The 22,689-nt window shown below is 37.8% G+C and overlaps 1 protein-coding gene and 2 long non-coding RNA genes across 4 annotated transcripts in view; 1 reads left to right on the top strand and 2 right to left on the bottom strand.

Annotated features, from left to right (window-relative positions):
• LOC148742395 (uncharacterized) overlaps positions 1 to 22,689 on the bottom strand; it is a 280,537-nt gene that overhangs the window by 138,582 nt on the left and 119,266 nt on the right. The window lies entirely within an intron of this gene.
• Positions 1 to 22,689, bottom strand: part of LOC111328254 (uncharacterized) — a 156,166-nt gene that overhangs the window by 38,243 nt on the left and 95,234 nt on the right. The gene's annotated exons all lie outside the window — the stretch shown is intronic.
• On the top strand, positions 3,156 to 8,586 carry LOC148742401 (uncharacterized). Its single transcript, XR_015993322.1, has 2 exons — positions 3,156 to 3,460; positions 8,024 to 8,586. It is a non-coding gene; the product is annotated as an uncharacterized LOC148742401 (long non-coding RNA).

Raw genomic sequence — 22,689 nt, 5'->3', positions numbered from 1 at the left:
AAACTCTGATCTTTGAAGCCCGGTCCAACAATTCAATGGATGTCACTGTCAGGTTATCTTCGTACTGCACCCGAACTTGTAGCGAAAAATTATAGATCTGCGCCCAGTTGTTCAAAGGCCGATTTGTGCTAACCCAGGGTTAAATTTTAATCCCGGTTTCTATATTTCTCTGTTCAAAAGCAGTTTTGGAATGATTTTCCCAATTCTTTTTAGAACAATCGATAATCAAATTTTAGACAAATGGAATTACACTGAATTTTCTTATGAAGCTTTCAGATCTAAAATGAAATTTCACACTAACCCTGGGTTATCATAATCCATCTTTAAACAACCCAGCCCTGTACTCTTAGCGTCGAAGCATAAACTGGTTGATTTTAATTGAACGAGATCTAGCGCCCTTTCACCTACAGGGAATAGGCGGATTCATGCTAACGTAATTGTTTACATTTTTGCTCATTTGCATACGGCTTTGCGTAAAGAAGGAAGCATGTTAGATACAAATTGACTTCAGGCAGCTAAAGAGCTAGAAAACCTTAGTACATGGTGAGATTTTTAGCTCTTTGGGTGTAATATTCAAGGAGAAATAGTCCATCAAAAACTGCAAAATTTCTGGGTGGCAAAAGCGCTAATGAGCTCATACATGCTATGTAAAATTTTGAGTTTTTAAACCCGTGTTGCACAAACAGTATTCAATGCATCAGGCTCGTATTCCTTGGCCGGGTTAATCGTACTTTGACCTTTCGATATTCAGAACCGATTTATTTTTAGCTCCATCAGAAACTGAATTGGTTATGCTAATGAGGCAAATATTGTAAACAAGGATTCCCCTATACTGCTCTAGCTTATTAACTTGTCAGAGCGGAGTTACGAATCGAAACAAAGGCCACGCCAGTTATTTTTTGTGCTATTGTTTTGTTTTAGCACACTTTGCCCGCGAGTTTTAAAACCTAGCTATTGAAGAAACTAAAACCTACAACGGCCGTTTGCGTCCGACTTTCTGCCAAACCATTTAAAATTTAAATCAACAAACATTTTTTTGTCATTGAATACCCCTCGAGTTTTATTGTAGTTTAAGCATTATGACTATGAAGAACATACTCATACATAGCGAGTACTTCGATTCTGAGATAGCGGTCAAAAACTAGAGATTATTCAAATACAACTAAATCAGCTGACTTTTTTTTTTTCGCTTTTACACATCGGACTGTTATTGGAATGTCACTGTCAGGTTATATTTGTACTGTACCCGAACTAAATTATTACTGAGATGGCGATCACAATGAGAAAGGAGTTTATTACACTAAAAAAACTAGAGATTATTCAAATACAACTGAATCAGTTCACTTTTTTCGCTTTTACAAATGGGACTGTCATCGTGTAGTAAAGTAACTTATGAAATTCACAAGGTCGTCGCGATTTGAGTTTCCATTTACTCTAAAGAGCAGTTATTTGGCATTCGCCCCAATCTAAATGTTGTTAATAAAATCAAGAAAGCTTTCGAAGCACCATGTAACAGTGCAAGTGTTTCCATCAGGTTCTTTATGGAGTTAAAGTAATGTTTCGCTTAAGTCATAAATTGCAATAACGTAGGAGCTGTGCGCTCTTTGTTAGACCGCGATCCCAAGATCGTGGCCGTCACATGCCGATGTGGTTATCATTTCTAGTGAAAGTCAGATCCAGTGTATGGTTACAATCAGTGATCGGTTTCGGCAGTTCTACGTTGAATAAAACTTGGCTCTGGACAGTGCAAACCTTCGTCAAAATCACTTTTCTGATATGCTTTTTACAAATCAAACGAGAAATACGATATATTGAACACTTCTGCCTGAAGCCAAAATGAAGTGAGTAGAGAATATTATGACATTCAAGATAACCATAGAGACTCTTATACATAGCTTTTTCGTATATTTTCTTTAAGTCAGATAGCACTGATATTGGCCTATAATTATCTTTGTCTTCTCTAGAGCCTTTCTTGAAAACCAGAGTAACTCTTCTCAATTTAAGCTCATTTGGAAAAATGCCACAGAGGAAAGAATCATTAAGTAGGGACGAAAGAAGTGGAAAAATATGGTTTTAAGAACTTTTAGCAATCTGACTGGAATACTGCAAGGGCCTATAGATTTATTGTCCATTTGAGATATGTAAGTAGACCTTCCAACTCTCATGATGTCGTCGTGAGACTCACGATCTCAAGACTCATCTCATGGTCTCACGATTTAACTTCGAAATCTCACGGTTTTCCACAATGAACTAGACGCTAGAGGAGCATTCACTCGGGTTTCATTTAAAGCTATAGCATTCGCACAAAACACGAGTACAATTCTAATATACATTCTATGCATAGCGAGATCTGAATTGTTGTACTTTTATTGACATTGTAACAGCATTATGTTCCTGTAGAGTGGTCATATTGAAAACTTTTTCGAGTAGATGACAGTAATCATCATGTCTTCTATTAAGTATATAACTCCATGGGAAAATCAAACCAACATTCACGATATATGATTTATCGGCTGTATAATAGTAATATTGGTTATGTACGAAAGACCAAATCGTACTTTACAAGTATTGAACCCAATAAAAGCCACTAACAGAAACAGGATTTTTAACGGAAGAGCTAAGCTTAAATATTTAACCTTACTATTCAAGTAATGCTTCTGTCAGTATCCTAATCCAATTCGCTGTTGTTGGCGCCACCTTCGAAGTTGTGTTCGCGAACATTGTAATTTTATCAGCAAGTGAGGTGTTCGTCTCCGCGTCATAGTTTGTGATTACATCGGCTGTTCCAGTTTTGCCAGTGTTTTCGTAATTTGAACTCACATATGGCTCATTCGTTATCTCGCAAGAACTAGTATGAACTTTGCACATTTGGCTAGCTTTCGAGCCATAGAGCTCGTGGACCGGCCCATTCCGAAAACGCCCGACATCATTTACCGTGGGCCCACCAAAACCGGCGTGTGCGTTTGTATGTGAGATAAGCGTGTAAGACAGGAATCTTCGCCACATGTTCTTCACCAAACACTGCATTCTGTAAAATTATGTTTTGACAAAGAGCGAGTTCATGACAACGTAACGAAAGTTGTCACACTCTCATCCCCAGTTTTCGCAGTTTAAGCGAGCAACGCCTGGGACTATGACCTCCCTTTTGGCGACTAACAACGGCTTGCATTTTAAGACTCGGGCTTTCCCACGAAAGCCCGATTAAATACAATGCCAATCAGATACGGCCTAAGATCAACTCAATTTATAAAATAATAGTTGCGAATGGCCACGTGCATTTCTCCTCACTGAGAATCTCGGCCGAGCTATTTTTTAACCTCGCTCTGAGGTCCAATCAGAGCGTGAAGTTGCCTTGGAAGGTTTTACTCCATGTGTACTGAGCGATCCTCTGAAAACGTCTAAGACCCTACTGTTGGTGTTTCATGCAATGATGAGCACAAATGAGCGCCACATAATTAAGGTACTTGTTTGTCTAATTCGTGTTAATTAATGCTAAAAGGGCACTAATTTATAATGGCAGTTTGAACACACAATTATTACAATAGTTAGCGTTGAGATTCCTTCGTGTTGAAACATTTTTTGTCAATCTCACTATTTGGTCCTGAAAATTTGTTTTGTAGTTTTTTATCAGCTGAAACACAATGGATACATCTCCTAAAAATACTTGGCAAGTTTGTTGATGTTAAATATTATTCAGATCATGAATTAGATTATTTAAACTGGGAGGAAAAGTCAAGGTTGATTCAGAGTGACCCAGTGACATATGCACAACATTTTGGTGACCAATTCAATCAGCTTTTAAGGCGCCTTCTAATGAGCAATGCTGCTCCCTTAGGAAAAATTTCAGACTGATTTCAGAGTTGAATACCAGCAGAGAGGTTCACCACAATATTTGTATGTTAATTTGACTTGAAGATGCACCAGTGTATTATTGATCAAATAATCACTTGTGAAAAATCAGTTAATGATCCAGAACTCAGGGACTGCTAATGTCAACAAAAAGATTCATAAGCACTCTCAAACTCATGTAAAAAATCAAAGATGGAATGCAGATTTAATTATCCACAGCCTCCAATGAAATCAACCAGCATTTTACATCCTATTGGCAGTGATGTTTCTGAAAGTGACATATTAGAAAACATAAAGAAAATTGCAAACATATCAGTAAGCATTAGAATGATATGAAAGAGGCGGATCACATCACTTTTGAACAAATGCTAATTAATCTGGACATCACTGAACAAAACTACTACTATCTTGCTATTTGATCCAACCTAAATTCTCCCACCATATCTCTGAAAAGAAATCCTGATGAACAACTACAACAGTGTCTGTCTAAGTGCATGGAGAGCAAATATGGATATAATTATAGTTTGTTTTGGATGTTTAGGCTTGTGCAATGTACATTGTATCGTACATTTCAAAAGCCCAGAAGGGAATGAGTCAGCTTTTTACAACAAGCATGTGAGGAGACAAAGAAAGGAAATCGAAATTGCAGCATAAAGCAGCAAGAGTGAGATATTGAGAATAAATTTTTAAATAAAGGGGAGATCAGTGCTCAAGAGGCAGTTTACATATAGTTCATCAGCTACCAACAAGGAAAAGCTCTAGAGAGGTGATTTTTATCACCACTTCACCCCCTGAAGAGAAAGCTCAGCTTTTGAAACCAATGAATGAAATATAAGAAATGGAGGATGACTCTGAAGACATTCACTCTACTGGTCTTATTAAGACGTACATAGAGAGACCAACAAGCATAGAGAATGTTACTGGCTGATTGGGTTGCATTGTATAATTCACCCAAAAACTCATTTGGGACAAAATCTAAAAGTTTGAACACAGATAACCTCCTACTTGAAACAGGGAAAGATGATGATGATGATGATGAGTTCGCTGATTTCGACTTCAAACTTTAGGCAAGCACAATGCAAAAATTGCAAAACCAAAGCAGCATATAAAGCCTAGAATAATTAGAAGTGTTTGGTTCAATGTGAAACCTTACTCTGAAGAACATTTCCGTGAAGTTATTATCATGCTTTTTACTTGTTGGCGAAATGAAAAAGCTGATTTAATAGGCAGTAGCTCTTCATATCAGGAGAATTTCCTTCTTTTGAAAGAAAAAGTAGACAAACAAATGCATCAGTATGCTGTCTGCAGTGAAGATGTGAATGACATTGAACAGCATTTACATGACACAGAAGTTAGTGATTCCCAGTATGACTTAGTAGCACCAAATGCGCAAAATGTTGAACTGCAAGATGAAGGAAGCTCTTGGTAATGAAGATTTACATTCTGATTTCAATGAACATTGACCTTTCAGATGATTTCAAAATTCCTTCCACATCACGCCACAATGAGCCACCTATATTAAGTGAAATACCAGATGATGGTTATTGTGGAATGGTTTAGATTTTAAATAAAAAGGAAAAAGAATTTTTTTTATCACATTTTGCACCAGAGTGAAACCACAGAAACTCCTTTTTATTGCTTTCTGAGTTGTGGAGCTGATGCGGGCAAATCACATCTTCTAAAAGCCTTGTATCAGGCAGCCCTTAAGTATTTTAACACAAGAGCTGGCAATGATTTTCATCAAATTAAGGTCTTACTATTAGGTTCAACTGGGAAAGCTGCTTACAACATTAAGGGTAAAACTATTCACAGTGCATTTGCTATTCCTGCCTATCAGTCATTGAAAAATTACAAACAATATATCTTGACTTAAATAGACAAAACACCTTGAGAACTCACTTTGGAGGTGTCGAATTGTTATTCTTGGGTTAAATTTGAATATGTTTGCCCTACAGCTTAACAATAGGCTTAAAGATAGTAAGGGTTGCAAAGATGATTTTGGTGGTGTTTCTTTTTATCACCACTGGTGATTTGTTCCTGTTAGAACCAGTAATGGATGACTACATAGTTAAAGACCTCCAAAATTCAGTTTACACAGTTCTCGCTACAATTCTCTGGCAATAGCACTTTTCAATGTTTGAGCTCACTGAGATCATGTGGCAGAGAGATAGCAAGTGGTATGCAGAATTTCTTAATTGGTTAAATATGTGAAGGTAAACACACAGCAAGTGACATTGCAAAACTGAAGGAAAGAGTTGTGTGAGAACACACAAACAACCCATTTGATGCACCCCACCTATATAAACAAAACGCAAACTAGGGTACATTAATTTAATGATGAAGTACATAATGTAGCTATAGGAAACAAATACAGAATCACAGCACTAGACAGTGTTATTGGAGCTAACTCTTCTGAGGTTTGAAGAAAAATATTAAGACAAAATTAATTTCAAATGACCCAAGAAAAACTGAGGTGTTGGAATTGAACCTCTACCTAAATGCTGAAGGTGAATTCAGCATGTAATGAATATGTGAACTGAAGATGGCATGACAAATTCATGGTGCTGGGAATATCATCAAATTTGTGCAACTAAATCAGCAAAGCATTAACACTCAGGCATAGTTTGGGTACAGTTTGATCACTCAGATTTTGGTAAAAAAACTAGACATGAGAACAGACATCTCTGTACCCAAGGAATTGACCATAGGGCATGGACTCCAGTAAAACCAATTACCATCATACAATTTTTTGTTGGTAAAAACAAAGCAACTCAAGTTGTCAGAAAACAGTTTCCATTATGCCCTGCAGCAGCAAAAACAGTTCAAAGATCACAGGGGGATACTGAAACTAAAATTGTTGTCAACTTAAGTACTAAAAGAACCTGATTCCACCTTTGAAGGCTTATATATAATTGATCTCTATGAAGACAAAATTGTTATCCATGCCACTGTTGAGAAAGAAATGGAGTGATTAAGAACAACTGCTAAACTTAAACTTTGTATATCACCACTTAATGGCATAACTAGTTCAATTCTAAAAATCTGTTACCTGAATGCAAGATCACTGCGTAGACACAAGGCATATGCAAAGACTTAAACTATTCAAGTTCTGATATCATTTTTTTTGCAGATACAAGATTTAGTTCCCAAGATTCTTGTGACAAATATAACATAGTTGGTTAAATAACATCTCTTTTAAAATGACAGTCCACATACATACAGTAACTATAGTCTTGGATCAAGACCTTTTGGTGGTACAGCTGTGTTTAGCAAAATCCCATATTGCCCTGGATATCCCTACTGTCACAATGTACATGGTATTGAAATAACTGGGATTGAAGTCACAATTTGTGAGAACTGTACAGTCTTGGGTATTTATTGCTCTCCAAAAATCCCCAGAGGACAACTTTTTCAGGCAGTCTCAGAAGTGTTAGATACCATTTTGACAGAGAACAACATTATTATTGGAGACTTAAATGTAAATTGCCTTATTGAGGCAGACAAGCTGCCTTTGTGGAATTTACTATTTAGAGATAAATGTTAGAAACAGTTGATATCAACATACACAACTTACAATAGAACATTAATTGATCATATATTTACAAACATCTCACTTCAATATACAAGCACAGGTGTTTTAGAGACTTCACAGATCATAACGCAATAAGGGCCTCATTTCTTAGTGCTATTAACTGATTATTTTTTATGGAAAATTCAGACAGATTTAAAGACAAAAAAAAAAGAAATTGATACCCCCAAGTGATTCAAAGAATGCTAATAAACTCAGTCAGCCAGAGTCTTGGTCACAAGGCAAGGCTGTACATTACTGTCAAATGAAAATTAGCCAATTAACATACATGTATAGATTTATATTTGAAACAGACCACACAAATGACAAGATTGCTTTCATTTAATTAGAAATCAGCAGCAATAGTACTAATAGCAATAATAATTAGAGCAATAATTTTCATAATAATAAAGTAAAAAAACTGTCTTTCATTTGATAGCTAGTCAAGAAGTGGCTTGTGAAATGTGAGTCATTATCCAGTATCACCAGTTGTTACGAATTATTTTACTAAATACATATAGTAGACCTGTTTTTCATAGGACTTACATTGTAGTACTGTTACAATTTCAAAATTCATGTTCCTTTCTTCCCCTTCTCTTCAAACAGACTTCATTCAGGGGCATCGCTTAGAGAGGACCTGTGTACATGACAACAGCACTCTCTTACAGTTCTCCTGCGATGAAGAATACAGCTTACTGAACAGTCTCTCAAGATTACATCAAGTTACTTCTGTCAAGTAACCACAGCAAAACAACATACTGCACAATGCATGTTACTTCAACTACAAAGTTATGCTTGGGTCACTTTAATCTGCACTTTTATTTCATACGGATATTACATGATACAGATATTTTATTTTATACGGATTCCATGAACGACTTCATGATGCATACCTGAGCTTTAAGAAGTTCTTGGACAACACTGGAGTATATCTCCCGCCATATTTCGCTTTGTTGTTTAATCCTCGCCATTGACTTGGATGACGTGACACATTGTGCACGCTGTCGTTTAGCCTGCTTCATTGTTCCGCTTCGTAGGCACGCTGTTGGTTAGTTCACCTCGTTGTCACACGGCTGGCGCATATGTTTAACGCGGCTCTTTTTTTTCCCGCTCGTTCTTTTTATGTATGTCTCTTGCCTTCGGTCAATAAACGTCCTCTCTTCCTCGGAGTTTCGGCTCAACTTATTGGCGTCCGGCAGATGCGATTGTGACTTTCGTCAGCTTCTACAGATGGGGAGCTTTCTTTGGTTTTTTTCGTTTATCGGGCATCGTAAGGTAGTTAGAATTGGAGTAATATTTTTTAAATTTATCACATTCACAAATGCACTTTCAATACGGCCTTCGCAAGCTTTATAATTGAGAGAGTTCGGAAACGTAACCATTGGCAACGTTTATCACAACAGGTTAATCGTTAACACTCTTCGTTTGCTGCAGCAACGGAAACAACAAGATCTCAAACATTTAAAATTCTGCCCTGTACAACTTTAAAGAAAAGCAGCGTGTTAATCGGGAGCTCTTTTCAGAACTCATAGAATCCTCGGTCAATACGGAAAGAGGTGTGTGTAGAAACACGAGACGTAGTCGAGTGTTTTTCCCCCTTCTTGAGAAAAAAGTAAATATATTTGTAGCGGGGCAGTTCAAATTTAACACTTGCCTGAAGTTTTTAGTCTTGGTGTTCAGTGAATTGTTCTAAGTGAAATCCGGCCGCATTAAAGCTTATACATAGAAACTTGCAAGTTTCTTCACGTGATAAATTAGGGAACAAAATGCTCGAGGCGTGTGTTTTACGAATGGAAGATAGCTATATTCAAAGGAACATGAAAATTGCTCGAGATGATAGCGCCGTAAAACTCGACTGCAGTGACTGATGTGGCCTTCCACTTAACGCATCAGAAAGGATATCAGAGCAAGCTCTTAGTTGTTCACTCGAAGGGTAGACGATGTAATTTCTGAGGCATGCTTCACTGCGATGACCAGAGATGGCCATGATGAGCTAGTTGAGATGGACCCCAGTATGGCCGCAGTCGCTCAGACCTCACGAATTTTAACAGTTATGCCAGTTTAGGTTTTTTTTCATCAACTCGTGAATAAATTACACAACCCGCACGGACCGCACAAATCGACATGTCAGTTTTACGAATCGTTATGATCCTTGATTTTGGACAACCCTCTAAGCTGCCGCGTAAGATTAAATAATATCAATCAATATCAACGATCAATTTAAATTAGTAAACCAAGTTTGCGTCGAGATTTCCAACCAAGTAAAATAGAACAATTACCGAGTCACGTGATGATCAATGCGCCCGAAACCTATTTAATTCCCTAAAACGTATAAGACAACTAATACGCAAATAAAATTGGAAAAGATTAAAATAACCAAACCGCAGGACTCGTAAGGTAACCACATGTTGAGGAAGTGAGCACACTTCACAAGATTTTTTACCCATATTAACTCGGCATCGGTTCAATAAAATAAAATGTGAAATTTCTATTTTTTTAGGTACAATGGGGCACACGTGAATACATTATGGACTGCCACATATAGAAATAAACTTTTATAATTTCCAACTGCCTTTAATACATTTCATGAGAAAAATCTTAGCCAAAAACAAAGTAATTTCTGTAATTAACGCTAAGTCAATGCTATCAAAAAATGTGGAACGTTTACTTGTCGATAACACATGACACTGGTAACAACGCACGAGGAATTAATTATTGCAGTTTTCGACGACACTGATGATTCCAGACCTGAGGCTGATCGTTGTAAAAACAAGCTCCAATGTTTGATTTTAATTTCCTTAGCGCGGAAAAGTGTCTTAAAACGGCAAACAGCGTGAGATGCATGTTGTGAATATGATGAAAAAAATATGACAAAGAGAATGCTTTCCAAACTCTTAAAAGAAAATTGCGGTAGGACAGAATTCATTTTAAATACCTGCTTGCCTGGAACTCAGAGTTTAGATCATCAAAAATACCACATCATGTCATGGACACCGGAACAGTTTATATAAGTTAAATGTTGGTCATTTTTATGCAATGTTTATGGCCAGTAAAGGAAATACAGCAATGTTTGGCATGAAATATTGGTAGAAGTGCCTCCAAAGTAACATGACAAAAAGACTCGTTCCACAGAAATAAAGGTCACAGCCGTTCACAAAAAATTCTCTGATCACACGCAATGAAACAGGCACAATGAGTGTAATGTGTTCTGATCGACGGAGCCGGACAACCCAAGGGAGTTCTGGAACACGTATCGTCCTTTCCTTCATAGCAGAGTTAACTCTGCTCATAGCAAACAAAACAGGCTGATGACATTATTCTTGAAAAAACAATCAGGTCATAACTGATAAGTGTGAAATTGCCGAGCTTTTAAATTAACATTTTATTAAGATCACGGAGAGTGTGAGGGCAGTGAGCGAAGAGGAGTACGGTAAGAATTTTGTAAACCATCCAAGTATTATAGCAATACTACAACGTAATACACTGATTTCAATAAAATGGCTGCCGCTCAGCCGAAGAATGGGGCAAGCACTGAAACGAGGTATTTTAGGACTCGACGGGCCTTACAGATAGGACTTCGCGGTCAAACATACACTGTTGTGTTCCTCATTCATTGTACTTAAAAAGGAACTACTGGGCCCAACGAAGAAAAACTTGGTTTCTTTAGCTTCCCAAAAGAAGTGTCACTTAAAAAGGTCTGACTTGCTAAAATCAGAAGAGACCCTGGCAAAAATTTTGATTTGAACGACAACACGACTGTATGTTCACTCCATTTCGAACTGTGCGAAATCGAAAAATGTTTTGGTGGGAAAATGTCTTTAAAAAGACGTAATGAAATCTTTCCTATGAAGTTTAGCTGGCCGCGTACTTCACCAAGAAAGTGACCAGCTCCTTCTCTGAGGACGGATCCAGTAGTAAATGAGCGTCTGAAAAGAAATCTGGACACCGACTCAACAACAACAAATAGCGCTATCGAGGAGAGCCTTTCCGCTAGTGCTGTTGAGGACATTAGGGACCTTCAGATCCGACTACGACTTCGAGTACGAGAACGAGATTACCAAAGTGCAACTAGCACGCATGCGCGATAGCGTGAGCATATCACGCAAACTCGTTCTGTCTTCAAAATCTCGCTGCCTTCATTTTAAGAACTACGAGATTTTCAAGAAAACTCGTTCCCCGAGTACGACTGAGTTCAGGCGGGTTTAAAGGTTAGTCTCTATAGCTGTTTTTACAAGTTTCAAGCGACTCATAGATGCACAAAGTTTACATTAAACAGTTACTAACAAATTGTTATGTTTCCACGTTAGAAACTGCTTTTCAAGAACTGCGCTGTACTTTAAGTTCAAAGTCATGTGACGTGAGTCAAGTCAAAGCGATCGTATGACCAGTAGGTAAAGGACGGATTTTTCTCGTTCACCGTTTCGAAAAGCAACGAAAACTCGACTTCATCGATGATATCCTCCATGAACATAAATGCCAGAGCATCTTGTGTGGTTTGTCTGCTAAACATTTCCATGACCGACAAAATGTCGCCACTCCGTACTCAGAACAACTACTGAAACATTTTTGTTACGAGCTGACGACGGCGACGACCGTGTTTACGACAACTAAGCTCCAGGACTCCCGCGCGCAAAAATCGTACTCGTACTCGTACTCGTAGTCGGATCTGAAGGTCCCTATTGAGTTTGAAAGTGCTACGACAACAGAATCCTACACGGAAGAAATTAATCAATTAAAACTGGACTTAGAACAACAACAGAGACAAATAACAACTTTTTGTAAGGAAAAGGACGATGTCTTAAGAGAAATCAAGCGTTTAAAACAACACGCCGAACTTAATGAACTTAGCGAACTTTGGTCAGCTTTCTCTTCGTGAATATTTGGTTTGGGTCTGGATCAATGACGTTCGTATCTTTTCCTTGGGAAATATACTCTTCCACAGTAGAAATAACCGAAAAAACCGGCCTAAACAACAGACTTTGTTTACAAGCTATCGAAGTTCAAACAATAGGGGCTACAAAAACTCTAACTTACTGTTTCACTAGTTGTGCTTTTGTAGTCAAACCTTTTGCACGATCACCCCGACACTAAAGCCAAAATCTTAACTCATAAACTTTCCTCAGAGATGGCTTTCGACCAACTAATCGAGCTCCAGGAATATCACACTCGTATGGTTTCACAGAAAACGCCATGGTTTCATCCTAAAACGCCTCGTTTTCGTGGTCGCCCCATACTTTGTCCGACTGGCAGCCATTTTATTGAAATCGGTGTATAGCAACGCAAGTTTCTAGTTCCAGCACACCAATTAAATACAGATCGAAAGCCTGCTATTGGAATTCAATTGTCGCAAATCGTGTGGCCGTGACATGATGACACCTAGGCTTGTGAAGGATTCGGCGGCTGTATTATCTAAACCTATTGCAAGCATTTTAAACTCGTCCATTGACCACGCTGTGTATGCGAGCGAGTGGAAAAAAGGTCAGGTAACACCCTTGTTTAAAGAAGGCGATGAATTCAACAGGACCAACTATAGGCCCGTTACAGACCTAACAGTTCTCAACAATGTATACGAAAGGCTGTTGATGGTACAAATGAAAGACTTTTATCGCGCCATCTTACCTGATCTCATCAGTTCTTATAGAAAGTTCTATAGTTGTGAGACAGCCCTGTTACGTCTGACAGAGGATTGGAGGAGCATGCGAGATAGGAGGGAACTGGTTGGTATGGTGTCCATGGATCTTTCTAAAGCGTTTGATCTTATACAGCACGACCTATTGTTGACAAAACTCAAGGCTTACGGTGTTGTTGAGAAAGACTGCGCGCTTCTAAAGGATTATCTAACTAGAAGAAAGCAGAGGGTAAGAATTGGAGTTACGTACTCCAGGTGGCAGAGCATAGGCCGAGGTGTGTTGAAGTCCTAAATGCAATAGCTCTCCTAAATGTAATAAAGTCCTAAATGTAATAACACTTGGTCCTAAATGTAATAAAGTCCTAGATATAATAACATTTGGTCCTAAATGTAATAATCCTCTAATGCAATCGTTCGACTGCGCTAATGCATTGGTGTTATAGCGGACATCCCACATTGAGGTGTTAAAGTGACAGCTGTTGCATCGAAAAATCCTCTGACCAGTATTCATGTCACATCGCGGGCTCGCTGATATCAACCAGTATCTTTTTACTTACTAGTCGCAAGTCGAGTAGCATTGGCTGGAGACCGTTACTGACAGCTTCTAATGACAGCTGGCAAAACAATGAGTACGCTGACCAACATTTCCATGTATCACTGGCTCAGACTCTTAAGTACAATAGGTTTTGGAAAAATGTGATAACGGTATACTTGTGTGATCAGTGATGGAGGTACAAGTCATAAACCAAATTAAAAACTTGGACAAGGAAGTCTGCAAATTTGTTGGTCGGAAAATTTGCGGGCTTGGATATGAATTTTTTGTCTACACTTTTTAGACCAGACCTTGTTAGCATGCACATTTTGTTTCCTATTTCCGATCTTTACCGGCCCTCCAGAAAGTTATTGTTTTCAAATTGTTGAATATTTTCGTGGTTATGTGAAATTATATACTCAGTGACTTACATTTAACAGGTGTAAATGAAAAGAAGCTGCTGACCAGCACATTCAAAAGGGTTATCTATGTCAAAGAACTGAGACCATGGTGACAAGGCACTATATTACGAGGAAGTCCAATGTTAAAATCATCAGAGGTGAACAAAGTAGAAGTTGAAGAATTTTAAAGGACGAAAGAATCTAGTGAGGGGATGATGGCTTTTCTCTCTGTGGGACAATAAAGCCGAAAAGGCATAGCCAACGATGGTGATGAGCTAGTAGATGTTTAGTTTGTTTTATACGTAGACATCGACTTATTTGGGGGGAGAAGGGATGTCGAATATCACATCGCAATTCTTCTTCTTTGTAATTGCAGTTGCAAGTGTGGGGCCTGGTGATGACTAAGATTAGACGCAGCTGGGGCTGTAGGTGCCGAGCATTCTGACTGTTCAGCATAACTGCACAACAATTGAAACCAGCGGACAAACGTTGGGCAAGTGCGAGTGGATCAATCTGGCCAGCCGCGCACAAACTCCCCGCGCAAAATTTTTAACGGAAACATCAAGAATCAACCGCTGTTGCCAAATAAACACAAGAAAATTTATAGAAGTCTGGAAAAGAAATTAAAAGAAGGGAAAAGAAAACTGGAGATTTTTCAAACAAAAAACTTATTCAAATACCTTATCCCACTGTTAAAGCTTAACTATCAATCCGCCTCTGCGCTTCTAAAGCACAGTGACTTACTTGCTTGTGTGGTTGATCGTTACTTTTGGACAATGTCAGCGACGAAGCCGCAGAAAGCAGTAGGAGGGCTAGACAGTCAAAACAAAGAAAAAGTTTAAACGACCCTCTCGGGTTTATTGTGCTACAAAACACAGCTTGCTCTCTTTCTCGATTCTGAAAATAAAAAAGCCATTCTTTATTCTTATTAGAACGAAGTCTTTTTGCTTTAACGATAAAATCTAGCTTACTTCGAAGTCATTTACCGTCGTTTCTTTCAATTTTGGCTAATTTTCTCATGCTGAGATTATCATACACAATCAATAGAATACATAATTTCAACCGATACTCTTTATCTGAAGAAGAATACCTTTCCTACCCTCGAAAAAGTCCGTTCATAGCATCAGGAAAATTAATTTAGCGGACGTTGCTTACTTACCCCGATGGTGACCCAGTGTCGAAAACGTTTGGATTTTGCTTTTCAAATAAATATTTGCTTTGTAAACGGCTCATTTTTAAACCCGTGCTAAGATTGAAAGGTTTTAAAGTAATTTTTTTCTTTGAATTTCTGTCTGTTTGTTCTCAAGGTCAAATTTCAGAGTATCCGGCGCGAATTGTGTAGTACCGTTAGGATGAATTGTCTTAATTCAAAAGGGAAATTTCCCTTCTTAAGGCACATCACGCAACATTTATTCTTTCTCAAAAACAATGAAAGGACTCGGTCGGGGCGCAGCCTCAGTCGCCTTCCTAACACTGAGAACAGGTTTCAGGATCAATTCCGTGATGTACTGGCGCATTTCCGATGTATAAATCATTACGCTAATCAGTCTCATTGTGCGCCGCCAAGAAACTTGAATTTCAAGGTAGATATATAACAAGACTAACCACCATTTAGATGCATCTTTCTTGACAGAACAACATAGATCGCTACATGTTGTCGCTTTCTGATCGATTTCCCTTGTTAGTCCCTTTTTAAACACAGTCACAACAGAAAAGAGGAAGCAAATACCTTCACCAAATACCAAGACGATGCCTCATCGCGGAAAACAAGAACATTTTTCAACCTTTACGAACAGCCTAAGAAATATCTCTCAAAGTCTAACTTAAAGTACAGGCAAAGGGTTGCATTAAAGAGCATTTAACTAATGAGTTTTAAGACTAAGGAAAGTACATATACTGCGGGACTTTTCAAAAGCCTTCAGCTGCCAATATTTCTGCGTCACCACTTTCGATTTCTTCCAACATAATGTCCACCTCAGCTTGTGGTATATTTTACAAAACGCTAACGAGAAATTAAAATAAAGTGTCTTATGTATTGAGAAGAAAATGCAAAGAATACGCCTTTATCTGCTGTCGATTAACGGGTTGTATCCCTAAATATAGGCAATGTTGAAATTTATGTAAATTCTGTTTTGAAACAGTTTCCGCTTCAGTTCTTTCACACGTCCCAGATTTTTCCTAGTCGAAAAGGGTAAACAGCACTAATGGTAATATTAAATCAACCACATCGTTCGTTTACAACTGCTTCCACAAATTCGGATTTGTCTTCTCATAAATTTCTTTAGGATCCCAAGGTTAAGAATCTTCAGTTTTCATGTCTTTTAAATCTGAGTAAATCTACATTAGTAAATGGTCAGACGTGACAAATAATTTCGTCTCGTCCGTCTCGTCTCCATGTCTAATTGTAAATGTGGGGGTTTTCAGGGAAACGTGACTGCCTGTTTTTAATTGCCATGATTCGTGATTGTAAAATGTTTAAGGCGTGAACTGTGAATAATATGCCAGTCGCGATGCGTGAAACAAAGATACTATTTTCCGTTATCCGTTATTACTAAAAGCAAAACGCATTTTTTCCGTGAAAAATTACTTGCCGAAAATATAAAATCTTTTCACCAACACTGTTCGGTTAAGTTGGCCGGATTGGTCAACGTTCTATTTTTTTAGGACCTGTCAATTTGATGCCAAAAGCATGCACATCAGTACGTATGAATGTTTGTAGCCAATGCTTCTCGGCGTACATCTCAAGCAAAGAAAAAAGACTCTGCTTAAAATCAGCGAGAGAGCCCAGAATACGCCATGAATTTTGGTCAGAGGATTTTCTGGTGCAACAGTTGTCACTTTAACATCTCAATGTGGATGCGCAAGCACAGTTAAACTAATGCATTGGAGGCTTATTAAATTTAGGACCAAATGTTATTACATCTAGGACTTTATTACATTTAGGACCAAGTGTTATTATATTTAGGACTTTTATTACATTTAGGAAAGTTATTACATTTAGGAAAGTTATTACATTTAGGTCTTCAACAAGGTGTTCCTCAGGGGAGTGTCCTAGGACCAATGCTCTTGAATGTCTTCATTAACGATCTGTTTTATCATGTTACGCAAGCCAAGCTGAATGTATATGCTGATGACCACCAAGTGTACTACTCAAACACTGATCCAGTTATATTGGAAAAATGTATTTGTAGTCAATGGTACAAAAATAACGTTATGAAAGTTAACGTAACTAAACACCAAGCGCTTATTTTGGGAAAAACTGATCACAATTTCTCTTTCCCAACTAAAACTTCTCTAGACATTTTTGGTATGAATATTGATAACAGGCTCTCTTTCGACAAACATGTATCCACTATAAGTAAAAAGATTAACATTCAATTTAAAGTTCTGCAAAGATTCCGAAAATTCATCGCCAGAGACACTCTATTAAAGCTGTATAAGGCCTTCATCCTGCCCCATTTTTATTACTGCTCCTGTGTGTAGCACTTTTGCGGCACCCGCAATTCTGGTAAAGTGGAGGCCTAAAACCAGGGGATTTTAAAGTTTCTTTTACAAGATTATGAATCCTCGTATAATACGTTACTGAATAAGGTCAACTTAAGATCTCTTCAAGTCAGACGCCTACAGAATTTTCTAATCATATTGTACAAGAGTTTACTTTTTACTAACTATCCAGGATATTTAAATGATATGTTTACGTTTAGATCTACGTCCTATAACTTACGTGGTAATTACATCTTGTCCCTTCCAAAACCTAAAACTACAACATATGGCCTTCACTCTTTCTCTTACTTAGCCGCTAACTTATGGAACTCTCTCCCGGACACCTTTAGAACTTCCAATTTTCCAGACTTTTGGTGCCAAATACTCCAGTATGACTCCTTTGTGTAACTATACTGAATTTAGTAGTATAATAATATTTAAATAATGTTAATATGTAAGTATTTATCATCATTACTGCATTATTACTCATTCATTCTAGTTTAGCCTATTCCTTTTACTTCATTTTAATCACTCGAAGATATTAGCTTACAGCGACTCTTAAACTCGAGGTAAATAAAGTCTATGTATGTATGTCTGAAATTTGAATACATTACACCGGCTCTCGTAGACCTACACTTGCTTCCTGTATCGTTCAAAGTTCAAATTCAAATTTTCTTTTTTCTGATTTTAAGTCGTTAAACAATCTAATATTTGTTTTCTCTAAAACCTGCCTCCAACTATGCTCATCGGTAGTCTACAAATCTCTTCTGTTCTTTCCAAGGTCACCTGCTCTACACTTGGGGATCGTGCTTTTGCACATGCTACTCCTACCTTATGGTACTCGTTGCCGTTAAAAATCAGATCCTGTAGCAGCCTAGCTACTACTAAGAAAGAACTCAAAACACTCTTTTTTAAGAAAGCGTTCAGTACTAGTTTATAATACATTCCCCCCTCTCCTCCTCGCTTTCTTAACTACAAATAAAACCTGTTTCTATTGCCACTTTATCTATAACTTTTTAACCCTCAACTACTTCTGAATCAGTACAGGCTAATGGTTTGTTAATAAGTTACCACTCCTAAGAAGTACTCTCATTCCAAAAAGCTCCCCTTTTTTTGGCCGATGATTTTGAAGAAGCGCCCGGGCGATTATTCGAGGAAATACGCTAAAACGGAACTGGTTGATTAGGTTTGACGGAAAATGTTTTTAATTGAAAATCAAGTGGGACTCGCCATGCAACTTGTGAAGATAAGATTCTCTGATAGAAGTATTATATTTACAAATAACTCAAGACTTCATGCCGTAATCACGCTCGACCCTCAGCCTACGGCATTATACCTAAAATTATACCGGTATAATTTATTTGAGCCTGTCAGTGACCGTCAAATAGCTTCAATTAAGGTCTTTCAGATCTCACTATTTTCACTGCTCGTCAGCTCTAGATCTGAATCTCGAGGACTATTTGGATCTGCTTTAGCAAATCGGACTGCCATTCTGTATAAAAGTAACTTATGAAATTAAGAAGGTCGTCGACATGAGTTTCCATTTACTCTAAAAAGCAATAGTTTGGAATTCTTTCCAATCAAATATTATTAATAAAATAAAGCAAGCCGCGGAAACTGTCATCGGGTTCTTTATCGAATTCAAGAAATGTCTCGCTTAAGCTATAAACCACGCTCTTATCATAACGCTGTAAAGATATTTTGGGAAGATATATCAGCGAATCAGGGGTGTATCAGAGGAAAGTTACTTTTTTGCTGAACTATAAATCATCTAAGTTGATCGTCTCTCACCGTTAATAACTGTGCAAAGGTAGTTTGTTGCCCCTTTGGGTTATTTTTTCCAACTCGGAAATGATTTTACCCGGCACCAATTTTAATTTGACTCCCTGTCAAGGAGACTTTATAGAACTGTGATAAAAGCGATGTTCACATTTCCCATGAAGTGCACCTTTTCGTGTGGCCAATTGAAGTCATTTAAGCTAAGAGGCATTTTCCACTATTGTATATAGAATTTCAAGTTCCGGAATCAAAACCTTTATACTGAACTTGAGTCATTTTCAAGGCTGACATCGTTCTAGAAAGATTTTTAAGGAAAATTTTCAACAGTATTGCGTAAATGGTTTGACGCATTTACGCATAAGAGCTTCAGTTATTATGCCGGAATTTTGCTCGTTCCTCCGATTACAGCATTATACCTAAAATTATGCCAGCATAATTATCTAAGCAGTGACCGCCAAACGATTTCAGTTAAGGTCTTTCAGATCTCCCCTTTTATACTGTTCGTCACAAACAGCTCTGTATTTCGAGGACTCTTTGAATCTGAAGAATGGAAGGTTAGGCTCCAAATATTTCCAAATATACTTAAATAGAAGTCATTCTCAGTATTACAATTTTTCGTCCGCTCACATCCTCTGAAAAAGTGAAATGGCTTATTTCATTAAAAATGGTTAGGACACACACCGTCTTTTCGCTCTTTAGAATGTTTTCTTCGCCTAGTATATGAGAGAATCACCCAGACTGGTTGTATATCATCTCCTCCGCGAATAAAGAGACACGTGACTCTGGGATACCAAAAGAAACGTCATAGTATCTGATTTTTTTTTTTCATTTGACTCAGCCCTAAGCTAGTCTCCAAAACCGAAACAGTCATTCCAAACAAATTCCAAGAATCAGCGAGTATCTTTTCGCAGGATTGCTGATTTGAGCAAACAAGAGGCTCCTACTAACATTTCGGTAAGGAAGGATATCAATCAGCCACAGTTTAATAACCAGGCGTCAGTGTATTATAAAGGACAGCAAAGTTGCCGTTCGGTGGATTCTCCATTCTATAACCTCAAACTGAATCGCTTCCATCCGATTGTGTTGCTAGATCAATGGCGATCACTAAAAGTGTGAGAGACGCTTGCACAAATGTAATTAAATGACATACTCTGATCTTTGAAGCCTTGCCTAATATTTCATGTTACTGTCAGATTATATTCGCACTACACCCGAATTATTTCTGAGATAGCGATCAAGTTGGGAAAGGAATTCACTAGACTTAAATAACTAGAGATCATTCAAACACAACTGAATCAATTCACCTTTTTTTCGCTTTTACAACTGTCAAGTAAAGTAACTTTTGAAATTCATAAGGTCGTCGATTTGAGGTTCCATTTAACTTAAAACTGAAGCAATTATTTGGTATTCGTTCCAATCTAAATATTGTCAATAAAATCAAGAAGCCGTGACGGTCGTAGCTTCTTGCTGCATTGCAAGTGTTTCCAACAAGTTTTTAATCGAGTTCAACTGATGTTCCGCATAAGCTTTGTGCTCTATGTCAAATACTGTCTGAGATTCCAACATCGCAGTCGACATATGCATCTACCGAACAGACGGTGTGGTTATCATTTCCGAGTGTTAGTCATATCCAGTGTATGGTTACAATCAGTGATCGCGTATGGCACTTCTACGTTCAATCAACAAAACTTGGCTCTACAAACTGCAAAACTCCGTAAAAATCACCTTTTTGATATGCTTTTTACGCATAAAAAGAGAAATACGATACTTCTTTTTATCGATAGTTAACTTTAATCTCCTTTCTCGACTGAGACAAAAAACATTGCTCTAGTAGGTTTGAGGGAAGGGTTTTTTCGTTGAATATGAATTGGGAATCGTTATACAGCTAACCAAGATACAACTCTTTGGTAGAAGAATTATTTAGACGGATAATTCAAGATTTTTGGAAATTTAGATTTTTATCATTTTTGTGTCACCGTGATGGATATGAACCTACCGGCTCGTGATACCCCTCCCCCACCCCACCCTCATTCATCATCGACGACAGCTTTAAATAGCTTCAGAAATAAGTAAATGGACAGTATATTAGAGATCGTAGTCCACCTCAAAAGCCACTCCCTCCTCCGTGAAATATTTTATTGCCGCCACTTTGGAAAGAATGGTTAAGATGTGCGCTCTTTGTCATATCGCTGTAGAGATATTTTGGGAGGATATGTATCAGCGATTTATCGGAAGAAAATTACTCTTACGCCGTAAATCATCGAAGTTGATCGTCTCTCACCGTTAAATGTGGTCAAGTAATTTTTGCCCTTTGCGTTATTTTTCTCCGTAACTATTTTATGATCGATTCTAATTTAACTCCCCATCAAGGAGACTTTTTGTTTAACTGTGGCGTAAGCGATGGTCACATTTCCCATGTAGTGCGCCTTTTCGTGTGGCCAATTAAGTTATTTAAGCTAAGAGGCCTTCTCCATTATTGTATATAAAATTTTCGAGTTCTGGAGTTAGAGCTTTATATTGAGCTTGAACCATTTTTAAGGCTGACATCTTTCCAGACAGATATTTAAGGAATGTTTCAATAGCATTGCATAACGGTCTGAGATCCCACAATCGTATCTCGAGGAATCTTTGGATCTAAAGACTGAAAAGCCAGTCTCCATGTTTCCAATCATATTCACTTTTTAAAAAGTCATTCTCAATACAAGACTAAACGCGTAATCAGAAAATGTTAACTGGCTTATTTCTGAGAACTGTGGTTTGAGAAAGATTCCATCGGTCTAGCAGGAAGAAGAATCGCCAAGAGTAGGTGTATATCATCTCTTAAGCAAATAAATTGACGCATGTCTTTGGAAAAACGAAATTAAAGAAACCTTGTGCTCTCTTACTTTTTAAATTTTTTCAGCCTTTGCTAGTCTTCAAAATCGAAACAGTCAAGACGGACTAATTCTGAGAATCCGCTAGATTTTTTCGCCGGATATTCCATCTCGGATATATTACTATAAAGGTAGCATTTATGACGTCTAGACTCTGAAATAACAAAAGTTTTGATAGGTTTTGTTTTGGCTGGCACGTGCAAGCCTTTAAAGACAAAGCTGACGGTCTTTGTTTATAATTAACTGAATTACCGCGGACATCCAAACAAACTGAACTGTACCACTCAGCTAATAGAAGGCTAAAAAAGCATATGAGCCTTTTCCGATATTTCAATTGGTTCCCGAGGGAATCTATATTGAAGTTGGACAAAAGAGAATGTTTCGACCAATATTCTGGCCAATTTTCATCAAAATCCGACAAAACTACAAATATATATATATATATACCTGTCAACAGATCGAGCTTCTCTTGACTTTGTACGTGCGTGTGGCTCCCAACAGTTTCCACAATTTTTCCGAAGTGACGTGTATGGAATAAGTGAACAGTTTCTAAAGATTGGTGTTGAGGTGGACAC

The sequence above is a fragment of the Stylophora pistillata genome, chromosome 1 (genome assembly GCF_964205215.1).
Source record: "Stylophora pistillata chromosome 1, jaStyPist1.2, whole genome shotgun sequence".
In the NCBI taxonomy this organism is placed as follows: domain Eukaryota; kingdom Metazoa; phylum Cnidaria; class Anthozoa; order Scleractinia; family Pocilloporidae; genus Stylophora; species Stylophora pistillata.
The sequence above is the reverse complement of the archived record's forward strand: the minus strand, read 5'-3'. Positions and strand labels throughout refer to the sequence as shown.